The following is a 13,521-nucleotide window of genomic DNA, read 5'->3' as shown; positions in this document are numbered from 1 at the left end:
TAATAACATGTCCAAAGTATGTGAGATGAGGTCTCACCATCCTTGCTTGTAGGAGCATTCTGGATATACTTCTTCTAAGACAAGTTTGTTTGTTTTTCTGGTAGTCCATTCAGTATTCCTCACCAACACCATAATTCAAAGGTATCAATTCTTTTTCATCTAGGAGAGTGGAATTCCTTGGAGATATTTTAGGAACCATTGTAGAAGCCAGGGTAAGACTGAGGAAGTGTAATTCCATGCTACAGGCCCTGGCATCTGGTTTCAATCAGACCAGCGTTGCTTTTTTATTTATTTTTTAATCTATTTTATATTTGAGGTTTGCACATTAAGGTTTACTTTGTTTATTTATTTTAAGGTAGCATTGTGGAGGAATGCTACTTCTCTGGAAAGAACATAGACTTTGGAGTCAAACAGTCCAGGGCAGTTCCTATAACCAAAAAGTTTATTGTTGTGTGCCATTGAGTTGATAGCGGCCGTTTACAACCGAGTAGAATTGCCCCATAGGGTTTCCTAGGCTGTAATCTTTATGGGAGCATATCTCCAGATCTTTTCTTTTGTGGAGTAGCTGGTAGGTTGGAACCAGTGATCTTTTGGTTAGTGGCAGAGTGGTTAACCATTGCATCACCAGGGCTCCTAACCAAAAGGGTAGTGCCTGTAAGCTCTCTGATTTGGGTAGAATTACCAGGCACACGATCAAACAAGGTAACAAAGGTAAGAACAAGCAAAACAGTCACAGAAATACACCCACAAGGGCTCCAGGTGTAGGGTCATCAGATGCAACTTTAGAATAATTCTGCTTGCTGTTGAGCAGTTTGTGCCTTTGGTCTATGCTCTGATTAGTCTCTCTCTAGGTTTCCTTTAAAAGGCAAATAAGCACATCAAAAGGATAACCCATTAAATTCCTGTCATGCTAACGTAAATTAACTCATCAGCTCACCCTCCCTACTGGGTAGGAAGACCAAGCAAAGCTGGAAAGTTCTGGAATGTGCAGGAAGTAGAACACTGGCTGAAATGTAGAGTAAAGCAACACAAAGTGAGAGGCAACACTTGTGCTGCCTCTGCCTTTTCAGCTGTGTTAAAAACCTTTTAAAGAAAAGGAATCATGCATCCCTACTTTTAGGACTAATGGCTCATATCACAATGCTTGTCCTCTTAAAAATAAAGCATCTGTTTGCACATGCATAGCTGTAGATTTACAGATTTTATTTCATTTTAAACCTAAAGTCATATAACACTTGATTCAAGGACTATCCTTTAAATCAAAGACTTCAGAAATCCTTTCTTCGTACATTCTATTTTCTTTCATAAATTGGAGGGGCTGTATGCATAACTATGGGCATGGCAGAACTCACATGGTGATTAGGACAAACCCCAAGGCAAGTGCTTTTCATCATATTTACTAAGGTCCCATTGATCAAAGCGATTCACCCTGGCCACACCCAGTCCCATGGGGTGGAAAAATAAACTTCGTTATAGAAAGAGCTACAAAGTCACATTGTAGAGGAATGCATAGGGGAATGGGAAGAATTGTTTTGCCTTGCTTGCAAATGACAACATATACATTAAATAGACATAAAGAAAAGTGTGGAAGGATACGTAACAGATAATAAGATCGTCCACTTCAGAGAGAGGATCTGCAAAGGAGACAATATTTTATTCGCTTGGATTTGTTTGACTTATTACACCAAGCATGCATTATCTTTGTAAATGTTTTTAATACAGAAGTTTAACAAATTAAAAAAAAAAAAACCTATAATGATGATGATTACATTTTACATCACCAAAAGTTTTATTTTGATGGAAATCTTAATTCATTAGTACCTGAAGGAATAGAAAATGGAAAAGGGAGAAAAACACCCAAAGAGAGCAGTTTTGCCAATACGATAGCACTGTTAGAGAAGACCAGCTCAAGAAACAGCTTCATTAATGAGTCACCGAATTGTTTTCCAGTTTCGTAGCTCACAGATTGTTTTTCTCCCCGCACATCTAGGCTTTCAAGGCCGAGTTTCACTTTCAAGCGTCAAAGCCACGCTTCAGAAAATACACGTGGCTCAGCCTGTTGCCTTTGCTCATAAAAAATCTACTGAATCTACTACCTTTTCAGTTAGCACTGCCAGATGAAAGGACATTCTCTAATCTTTTGACCAAGAACGAGTCATATAAAACCTCCTATGGGCTCTAATTTAGTCATATGAAATGTGCAATACTAGTCACAGGATTTTTATGACTCAGAATTCGCAAAGAATTAGATCAGGTGTCCTTTCCTAGGTTTGGTGTTATCAAGCCTAGGGAAACTAAAATCACAATGATCTATCAAAATGTCTTTGTTCTTTACATGTTCATGGAGTATATAGGTCTCATATATTTTTTTTAAGGTTATTATCCTTGCACCTCGATTACCACCAAGGAAATTTGGAATACAGATTGTATGATAATGTCTAGAACATACTCAGCTCTGTTCTGCTGCTTGTACGGGCACTATTTTGTTTGCTACAGTGCTTTATGGTGACTTACTACTGTTCTTCATTGAAAAACCCACAGACTACTGTACAAAATGTTTTGTACTGAAGGATATATGAGGGTCATCTCTTACACTGTCCATTCCTGGCCTGATAAGACCCACTGCAGGAAAGCATCTCAAAGAGCTTTCCTTTGAGGAACATCTCACTATTGCACAGTTGCCGAGACCTACTCTGCTCAACAAGGGCAGTGGTGATCCAACGGTAGAATTCTCACCTTCCATACAGGAGACCTGGGTTCAGTTCCTGGCCAATGCACCTCATGCACAGTGCTACCTGTCTGTCAGTGAAGGCTTGCATGTTGCTATGGTGCTGAACTGGTTTCAGTGAAGCTTCCAGACTAACACGGACTAGGAAGAAAGGCCTGGTGATCTACTTCTGAAAATCAGCCAATCAAAACCTTATGAATCACAATAGTCCAATCCACAGCTACTCATGAGAACGGACCAAGCAGTGTTTGATTCTGTTGTGCATGGGGTCGCCATGAATTGCGAGCCGACTTGATAGCAGCTACAATAACAGCTCTGCTCAACAAGCAAGTAATCACCTACTGCTACTGTATATACCACCCTAAAAGACAGGACTACCAAAGGCCCAGTACACCAGGAAAGAGAATAAAGACTTCTGTCTACCAGTCAGTCATCACTCACAAGGTCTTTATTTCTAGATGTCATTAAGTCATTTTGGAAATCGTGTGTATGAAAGTCACTTGATCTTCTATCTATATCTGGTAAACGAGTGACTGCCCTGCAGATTTCATGACTAAAATTTCTCCATCCAAGTGAATTGCTCAAAAGCAAATTGGTTGAAAATGAAAATCTTTCCAGTCCCTGATTTTTTTAAACATATTTGTGATTTCTATGGATCATTTCTGTGTATCAGGGCATGTTACCATTTTTCACACTGATTCGTTTTAAGCCTTTTCTTCAGAAAGTTTTGGTTTAGGGGAAAATGTTACTCCTTTTTGAAAATGTTAATCTATGTATTAGTATCTTTACTTTTCAAATATTATACAGTCATTTAATATACTTATGCCTGTTCTGTTGTTTACTAATATTTTCAGGAATTATAAAATTATGGCTCTCTCTCTAAATCTCTTACCCAAAATAAATTGGCAAAAATGTAAACTGTCCAATCACTTGCTCACAAACGACTAATTTTTAAACACCCTTGATAGCATAGTGGTTAAGAGCTATGGCTGCTAACCAAAAGGTCGGCAGTTGGAATCCACCAGGTGCTCCTCAGAAGCCCTATGGGGCAGTTCTGCTCTGTCCTATAGGGTCACTATGAGTCGGAATTGACTGGACAGTAGCAAGTTTAGAATAATTTTGAACTTTTAAAAACACATTTTAAAAGATATTTTGTCTACTTTCTATGACACTTAACTACAGTTTTGTGACTTTTTATAACTTAAGCAATTGCAACAAAACCTTTTTAAAGAAAAGTAAAACCTCCAAAAGGAACAAATGAATGCCTGATTTTATTTTCTTTCTTTTTGTCATATATTTCTAAAAAGAGCATCATGATTCAGAATGTTGTATTAACACTGGAATGGGAAATAAAGAGATTGGAAATACTTTTTAGCTCATTTCTTAGTAATCTAACTTTCTAATAACCATACACATTATTGTACCATTCACCCTAAATACTCAATATGTGATTAGTGTGATCCCCTCTTGCGAACAAGGGATTTTTACAAAGTTGCAGGGACTAGAAATATTCCCTTTTGACCAACATCCTGATTTCAGCAACTGCTTTCAACTAATTTATTTTTAGGAAATCATCTCCCTCTGTATTGCCCATATTTATCCTACCATTTTTTATTTTAAACTCACATTACCCTCCAAACCTCAAAAATATATGAACACTATTTCTCACATTATTTTGTAGTCTGGGTGTTTACTGCATGAAAAGTGCTTCATAGTCATCCAGCCATGAAGGTGTTATTAATGGTAATTTCATCAGAAAATTCGGTCTTCCATCACGGAAACGTGGGTGTCTCTGTTTCCATGGAATGCTACAAGGCCCCTTTGAATGCCATTTTATTTCATCCTTCTAGTTCTGTTGACTTTTAAAAGATATTTTCATGGGAGTCTACTAGGACATCCCTTCCCCCACTAGCCTTATACAGAGGAACCCTCGGTGATTCTGCCTTGTCCCACAAAGAAGGTCTAACTGGGAGATGGCTGAGTGAAACAGGAAATAGTAGGCAAGGAGGCAAAAGCCAGCCCTGCCCTGTGCAAGGCAGCACTGTCCTCCGTGCAAGGCTAAGGCTAAGCTGCAAGAGCACTCTGCTTTTGTTAGCAAGCTCATGAAGACTCAGAGAAAGGAAAGCATAAGGTTTTCTCTTGGCCCAGGCCTTCTCTATGGTTCAAGAAACCCCACTGTCTTTGAGATAAGCAGGCAATGACTCTGGGTTGCCCTCATCACCAGTACCCCACAGTAATACTGAAAATGACAGTTATTGGTGTCTCTGTGCTTTGGGAATACCCTTGTTCCCAGAATTACTGTGCATTTTAGCCTTGGTGGCTCCCTCTTCTTTGTTCTACTATCGAGAAGCCAGAGAGGTTATCAGCATTGGGAAGGAAAGTTGAACCAAGGAGCCAGGATGTACAGGATTTCCCAGGTAGACGTGATAATGAGACTTCTGGGATTATGTTGCTCAGGTCCGGAATGTCCAGAAACTGAGAGAGGGCAGGATGACTAGGACAGTTTTGACCCTGTAAAATGTCGTTCCTCTTCTGCTGGACTAGTCCTTCAATCTCCGCTTTTATTCCCATTCCTCCCTGCTTTTCTAGGACCCAAGTTCCATCTTTTATAACCCCACCCCATCTTAGTGTGAGTTTCCCCAACAGCAGACCCTGAGACAAGGATTCATGTGCCAGAAGTTTGTTTGGAAGGTCAGTAGGGGAGTCCAGAAGTGAGCCAGGGAAGGAAAGGCAGCCAACGAAGGGAGTGTTACCATGGAGGTGGCTGAAGGGTAATCCTGTGGGAAACTGGGAAACAGTATAGGGACACATGCCTCCGACTAATCCTATCTATGTGGCAAGGGAGCAACTGAGAGGTTTATATACCAAATTCCTTCAGCTGTTGCTTGTGGGCTGCTCTGGGGGTATGGACATTCTGGCACTTCTGGGCTGTCCTAAGCTGGGACAGAGCATCCCTCCAAGGCCTCAGAGGAAACGCTCAGGCCAAGAGATACAGATCCTAGCAGGAGCACATGGGGAGGGTGTACCCAGGTGGGAGGGCAATGTCTCCTCTTCTCCACCTTTCTATTTGCAGCTGAGCACATTCACCGTCTGCACCACCCACAGACCTCGTCTCACAGGTAGCAAGGACTAAACAGATCATTCATGAATATGCGCCTATGTGTATATGCTGTTTCATTTTTATGTTCGTGCCTATCATATTATCTTTCTTTGTTGCATTCCTTCTCCCTCCGACCCCCATGGAAATCCTTTAGCAGAAACTATCTTATCATTTGCTTTCTTTTGTATTAAAACAATGTGCTAACATTAAGGGCCTTGAAGAGTTTTTCTTTTGTGTGATTCGCTGTTTCTTACCAGCACGTAGAACATAGATTAGAGATTTCGGAATGTGTGTATTTGTTGAATGAATAAACATAGGAATATGGGCAAATGATATATACTTAATAAGTATAGATATTGGTATTCCTCCCAACTCCCCAGTACCAAGTCTGAAATCCTAAAATAAAAACCACTTTCAATAGCATTTTCTACCCTCTAGTAAAGTATGGATTTCCTTAGGTGTTCATTCAAAACAGAACTTAATCTACATTATTCTTTTCTACAAAACTTTCAAATGCTCTCCTGATAAAGTATGTTCCTCTGTGGGTAGAAACTTGGAACATCTGAGCCACTAGAGAGGACCTTGTATGAGTCTAAAAAACCATCTAGAGTATCGATTGATAATGCTTCAAATCAACATGAATTATTTCCTTTACAGATAAGAAAAATATAGCTTTTCTAGGTATTGGTGACACCTTCCCATCATTAGGAGATAGTTTTCAAATTTCCCTTTACTGTTTTTTAGCCAGTTTGATTGATTATATCAGAAGGGAAAGAGATAAATTTGCATGAGAGTGAACAAGTTTGGCTAACATCTCATTTTCTTCTAAACCCATGGCTTTTAAGACATTGATGAACAATGTACTGGTGATAACGCACAATTCTAGTCATGATATGATTAATAAGTACACTGTAATTTTCTTGTACATAAGGTGTCTTATTTATCTCTGTAGTCCCGTAATTCCTATTCTAGATGTAGCAGATACTGTTGGTTGCCCATCCAAATCCCTTCTCCCTTTCTTCTTTGCTTATAAAAACCCAATTGTGTACAGAGATTGGACACCAGGTACCTTAGGGGAGGCTGAACCTCTCCCTAGACCTGAGGGAGGGGTCATGAATCTTTACTAATCCATTAAGGCAACAGGGGCGATTCCAATCCCCTTGCCAGTGATAGACTAAAAATGAGTATGTAACACAATTCTGGCTAATGAGAACTGAGGATAAGCCTCCTGGTGAATTTTGGGGATATTTTTTGTTCATTTGTTTGTTTTTTAAAGGGGAAAAAAAATAAGAACATTCTTTTTTTAGCCTAAAACCGAAAAAGGCCATTTCCATCGAGTTAATTCTGACTTCTAGTGACCTAGTGGCCCAGTAGTTAAGAGCTCAGCTGCTAACCAAAAGGTCGGCAGTTTGAATCCACTAGCTGCTTCTTGGAAACCCTGTAAGGCAATTCTACACTGTCCTGCAGGGTTGCTATGAGTTGGAATCGACTCAACGGCAATGAGTTTTTTTAGCCTAAGTACGTTGCAGCTCACGTGTGATGCCTGGAACTGTAGCTGCCATCTTGGGTCCTGAAAGGAGTTAACCTAAGAGGACAAGGTAAACTTCGAGGATGACAGAACTAAAAGACTGAATGAATCTGAGTCCTTGAAGACACCTTTGAGTCACTAACTTAACCAACACTGACAGGCCCCTACGCCTAGACTCCTTGTAAGAAAGACTTTTTTGAGCTTATTTTTCTGTTACTTGCAGCTAAAAGTATCAAATGGATACAGATAGGGTGTTTGCATGGTTTACTACCTAAATAATTTCTTATTATTCTTAACATTAGTCTCAATAATATCTAATAATAACAATTAATAATAATAATAATTTACAACCTGTATTGCACTATGTAATCCCTGGGTGTTGCAAACAGTTAAATGCGTGACTACTAACCTAAAGGTTGGTGGTTTGAATCCACCCAGAGGTGCCTCAGAAGAAAGGCCTGGTGATCTGCTTCTGAAAGGTCACAGCCTTAAACACCCTATGGAGTGCAGTTCTACTCTGCACACATGGGGTCACCATGAGTTGGAATCAACTTCATGGCAACTGTTTTTTTAATTCTACTATGTGGAATGCAATGTACTATGTACTTATATAAATTGCTTTGTCTAATACCAATACTTGATTTAGATAACTGTTACTACTCTCTTCTTACATATAAGGAAACTAAGGCCCACAAAGGATAAGCAACCTAACAAAATGCTCACAGATGGTAAGTGATAGAGCTCAGGTTTTGAACCTAAGTCAGTCTTATTGGACTCCACCATCTTTCAAAAACCCTACATTAACTTCCTGATTAGCTTGTCTTCATAGATACATTCTGAGCAGCTCAGAATTATCATCCCCTCTGGAATGAATGAAGTACCTAAGAGGTTGTGTGATTTGCCAAGGGCAATGAAAAGAGAGCATTAATTGAAATGTCTGAGTTTATAGAAATTCAGAGTTCTAAAAGATACCATATTTCCTCATTGCTACTCCCTTATGTTTAAATAAATATGCATTTTAAAGAAGTCAGTATGATCTTTTTCATAGGTAATACAGATTACTTTGCACAGGTAAACAAAATATTCACTCAAAAGGGGCACAGAGAAGTCATTCACCCATGGGTATTACTATGAAAGGAGCCCTGGTAGCACAGTGGTTAAAAGCTATGGCTGCTAACAAAAAGATTGGCAGATCAAATCCACCAGCCACTCCTTGGAAATTTTATGGGGCAGTTCTACTCTGTCCTATGGGGTTGCTATGAGTTAGAATTGACTCAATGGCAATGGGTTTTTATTATTATTATTAATAGCAAAACTTTACAAATACATTAACACATTTATTTAATTAAAAAATAAAAAGACAGTGACCAGCTTCAGGAATAATGGAGTGAGGAGCAGGGCAGAACTTCTGCCCAACAAAGCAAACTCATAATTGGAAAAAATTATAAAAAACAAAAACAATTATTTAAAGTCTCTGGAAATTGTCCCAAGGGCATACAGCAAATGGAGAAAATTAACAAACTAGAAATAGAAGGCAACTTCTTTAACCTGGCATCTATGAAAATCCACGACTAACATCATACTTAATGGTGAACGGTGACGCTTTCTCCCTAAGATCAAAATGAGACAAGAATGTCTGCTCTCACCGCCTCTATTCAACACTGTACTAGGGAGTTTTGCAATTAAACAATAAACAGGGGAAAGGCATCTAAACTGGAAAGGAAGACATAAAATTATCTCTATTTGCAGATGAAATAATCTTGAAAATGTTAATGAATCCATTAAAAAGCTATTAGAACCGTTAAATGAGTTCAGCAATATTGCAGGATACAATATCAATATACAAAAACCAATTGTATTTCTATACTTTAACAATGAATAATCTGAAAATGAAATTATGAAAACAATTCCATTTACAACAGCATCAAAGAAAATAAAATGCTTAAGTATGAATTTAACAAAAGAAGTGCAAGACTTGTACACTGCAAACTGTGAAACATTGTTGAAAGAAATCAAAGAATTAAATAAATGGAAAGACATCCCATATTTATGGACCAAACGACTTAATATTGTTAAGATGTCAAAAATTCCCAAATTCATCTATAGATTCAAAGAAATTCCTACCAAAATTCCAGCTGCCTTTTTTGCAGAAATTGACAAAGTGAGCCTAAAATTTGTATGGAAATGAAAGAGACTCATAACAGCCAAAACAATCTTGTAAAAGAAGCACAAAGTCCAAGGGCTTACACTTCCTGATTTAAAAACTTATTACACAGCTAGAATAATTATGACAGACATAAGAACGGACATATAGATCAGTGGAATAGAAATAAAGTTTTACATTTATGGTACATTGATTTTCGACAAGGGTGCCAAGGCAATTCAATGGGGGAGTAGTCTTTTCTACAAACGGTGCTGAGATAACTGGATATCCACATGCAAAAGAGTGAAGTTGGACCTCCTACCTCACACCATATACAAAAAGCAACTCAAAATGTATCAAAGACCTAAATGCAAGAGCTAAAACTATAAAAATCTCAGCTCTTCAAGACCTTATGCCTAATCTTTCTGGATTAGGTAATAGTTTCTTAGATAAGACACCAAAAGCACAATCCACAAAATAAAAAATCGATCAACTGTACTTCATCAAAATTAAAATCTTCTGTGCTGCAAAGGATACTATCAAGAAAGTGAAAAGACAATCCACAGAATGGGAGAAAATATTTCCAAAACATATATTTGAAAAGAGACCTGTATTGGAATATATAAAGAACTCCTACAACTCAACAATAAAAAGACAAATAACACAGTTTGAAAAATGGACTAAATATTTGAATAGACATTTCTCACAATAAGCACATGAAAAGACACTTAAGTCGCTTGTCATTACAGAAATACAAATCAAAACCACAATGAGACACAACTTCATATCCACTAGGATGACCATAACCAAAAAGACAAGCAATAACAAATATTGGTACAGATATGTAGAAATTAGGACCCTTAGAGTTGGGAATGTAAAATGGTGCAAACACTTCAGAAAATAGTTCGGCAAATTCCTCAAATTGTTAAGCAAGAATTACTATATGATCCAGCAATTATATTCCTAGATATACATCCAAGAGAAATGAAAACGTATGTCCACACAAAAATTTATACATGATTGTTCATAGCAGTAATAATCATAACAGTCAAAAAGTAGAAACAACCCAAACGTCCACTACCTGATGAATAAACAAAATATTATTTGGCAATAAAAAGGATTGAAGTATTGATACCTGCTAAGGCATAGACGGACCTTGAAACTGTTATGATAAGTGAAAGAAGCCAGTCACAAAAGACCACATAGTGTATAATTCCATTCATATGAAAAGTCCAGAATAGTCAAATCTTTAAGGACAATAAGTAGATTTGTGGTTAGCAAGGCTGGATGGTGGGAATGGGGAGAGGCTGCTAATGGGTATGAGGTTTCTTTCTGGAGTGATAAAAATGCTCTAAATCGAGAATGTGATGATGATTGCATAACTCTGTGAACATATATACTAAAAACCACTGAACTGTATGCCTTAAATGGGTGAATTTTTTGATAAGTGAACTATATCTTAATAAAGAAGTTAAAAAATTAAAAAAATACATAAAGTGTTAATTTGGTCATAGGTACTATTTCGTGCAAGCCAATGAACATTTACTATATTTTGCAAAATTTAATGCTAAAAATGTACTGAACATCTACTTTTTACCACCACCACTGAGGTCCGAAGAACTAAAGTGAGTTCCCAAAGAAATACTACTAATTAGTAGCAATCAGGCTTTCTGATTCTGAATTTAAGTCACCAAATACATACTAAGCAAATCGTATGTAGTAGATTCTCTAAATGGATCAACAGCACATGAATGTGTTTAATGACCTGGATTTAGAACTCCTTAATTACAGCATCTGTTCTCAAGACACCATAATTTATGTTATGATTTAAAGTTCAAGTCACATTCATGGTTAAAATGTTCTTAGAAGAACATCTTGAGCTTTTTGGTGGGTTATATGCTGTCATTTATAAAGTATGATGAATATTATTTATAAAAATGCTCCTTATATTCTTGTATACTGTTATCATGCTTGGTAAAATAAAGGGTCAGCGAAAAAGAGGAAGACCCTCAACGAGATGGATTGACACAGTGGCTGCAACAACGGGCTCAAACGTAGCAAGGATTGTGAGGATGGTGCAGGACCAGGCAGTGTTTAATTCTGTTGTACATGGGGTCGCTAGGAATCAGAATTGACTCGATGGCACCTGACAACAACAACAACATACCGTTATTATTTTTGAAAAATTAATTAACCCCATAAATGCTTTGTTAACTAAGCATGCTAAGAAAATGTGAGCTGGTGAGCTACTCAAAGTTCTGGGAAAGTTTTACTCTGTTATTATTTCTACTTTGGGGATTTTTTTTTAGTTCTTATTTGATCCTAGTCTTTGAGGAATATAAACCTGTTGTCGTCTAGTCGATTCCAACTCCTAACGACCCTATAGGACAGATTAGAACTGCCCCACGGGGTTTCCAAGGAGCGGCTGGTTGATTGGAACTGTTGACCTTTTGGTTAGCAGCCCAGCTATATAAGGCTAATAAATTATGCCCATTTAACAGTTAAGGCAACTATGTTCAGAATGGTTATCATTCATTTAACACAGCTAGTAAGTGATTTGGACCTAATCCTTCTGACTGTAACTTGATTGCTCTTTTAAATATCCTTTATGCCCTTCAGCCCTGGTGGCACAGTGGTTAACAGCTTGGCTACTAACCAAAAGGTTGGCATTTCGCATCCACCAGGCCCTCCTTGGAAACCCCATGTGGCAGTTCTACTCTGTACCGTAGGGTTGCTATGAATCAGAATCGACTCGATGGCCACGGGTGTGGCTTTTTTTTTTTTTGGTTGTACCTTAGAAATCAGGCTTACAGAAAGTCAGGTGCATTTATGTGTCTCAAGTTACTTCTGTATCACTTGACCTAGGAAAAGAGAGCCAAAGGAGAGTTTAGCAAAGGAATGAAGATAAAAAGGTCAAATGATAGTAGGAAAGGACAAGCTGAGATCCACTAATGTATTCAGGAAGAAACCTGGGCTGGAGTCAGGAGATCAGATTCTTATTTTGAGTTTGTCACAAAATCCTGGTGTAATTTAAGTTATTCAACATCCCAGCCCTCATTTCATCATCAATAAAATAAGGGGATTGGGACAAATATCTCCAAACTCCTTTCTAATCCTTCCAATCTATGGCTCTTAGTTAGCAAATGTCCAAACCAGCTTTTCCATCTTCCCTCATGCTTTAAAAAAAAAAAAAAAAAAAAACAGCGGGTGAAGCTCAGTCAGTATCTCCATTTTCTTATCATGCTGTATGATGCATAGATCATCTTAGATTTACTTCTCTAAAACTCATAATTTTAATACAGACTCACTCATTACTATTTTTTTCTAATTGCCTTGTTGCATTTCTAACCAACCTTATTTTTAAAATGACATTTTCTTGCATTTTTAAACATTCTCTTTCCTGCCTATATGAAAAACTGGTGAATTTTTGAAACTTTCCTCTCTGGCTTTATCTGGAGTTTCATCAGTGACCACTTCAATTTTGATTTTTATCATGATCACCTTCAAAATGTGTTGACATTTCAATCAGTTTAAGAGTTGTCTATTGGCTGGGTACTGTGTGAAATATTTCTCTTGTGCGGTCAGAAATGATTGTGTACCGGGTACCAGCTTTTGCATAAGGTCTTAGCCTAGCCTAACAAATTCACATTTGGATACTCCCTTGAAAAAATAGTTATTATCTTAGGTCAATATAAAAGTAACCAATACCATTGACCTTGCTACATTTCTGTTTCCTGAAATAGGGCTGAGGAGTCCAGGTCCTGCCTAAAAGCCTATGTGTGATATTTCAGGCCTGACCCTAGGCTTTACCTGGCAGGCCTAAAGGGAGAAAGCCGCCCTCTCCAACCAGACTTAGTGAGCAGCCAATGAATGCATTGCAGTCTTTGAAGAGAGCCGCAATCAACGACTTGGCCCTGCATCAGCCAAGCTCTTTCGAATATTCGCATTCCTCGCCCAGGTGCCTACATATGGGGGCCTCTTTCTCAGGGACCTTCGGCAGAGGCCCTCCCCTGATGTGTCTA

This window comes from Trichechus manatus, unplaced genomic scaffold (genome assembly GCF_000243295.1).
Source record: "Trichechus manatus latirostris isolate Lorelei unplaced genomic scaffold, TriManLat1.0 scaffold00021, whole genome shotgun sequence".
NCBI lineage: Eukaryota > Metazoa > Chordata > Mammalia > Sirenia > Trichechidae > Trichechus > Trichechus manatus.
This window is presented reverse-complemented; position numbering follows the sequence as displayed.